The sequence below is a fragment of the Penaeus monodon genome, chromosome 30, assembly GCF_015228065.2.
Source record: "Penaeus monodon isolate SGIC_2016 chromosome 30, NSTDA_Pmon_1, whole genome shotgun sequence".
Lineage (NCBI taxonomy): Eukaryota > Metazoa > Arthropoda > Malacostraca > Decapoda > Penaeidae > Penaeus > Penaeus monodon.
In genome coordinates this window covers 34,401,927-34,402,413 of record NC_051415.1, presented here as the reverse complement: position 1 = coordinate 34,402,413, position 487 = coordinate 34,401,927, and positions in this window count along the sequence as shown.

The following is a 487-nucleotide window of genomic DNA, read 5'->3' as shown; positions in this document are numbered from 1 at the left end:
GCTGGAAAACCCTTTATAAAAAAAGGGGGGAAAATTTAAAAAAATACATGAAAAAAAGGGAAAATAGAAGTAAGGGTAATTTTTAAAAAAGTAAATTTTAAAAATTAAAGAAAAAAGGGACATAATAAAATTTAATGAAGGAATGAATATGTAAATTTGGAAACAATAAAAAGGGGTAGAATAATGAAAATTTAAAAATTTTTTGAAATATTAAGGGATTATAGATTTATTTAATAATAAATTTAACAAATCTGAATTCAAATCGAGATTTTTTCTGTTGAAAATGTAAAGAAAAATATCGTTAAAATTTTATATGAGAAAAAAATATATTACAGTAAAAATAGATTTGGATGTTTTTTGGGGGAGCGACAAAGATGATTTAAAAATGACGATAATTAAAAAACAAATGACGTAATAAAAAAACTTTAGAAGGAGGGAAAGCTATGAAAATAATATGCGGGAAAAAGAAAATAACAAAAATATGAAA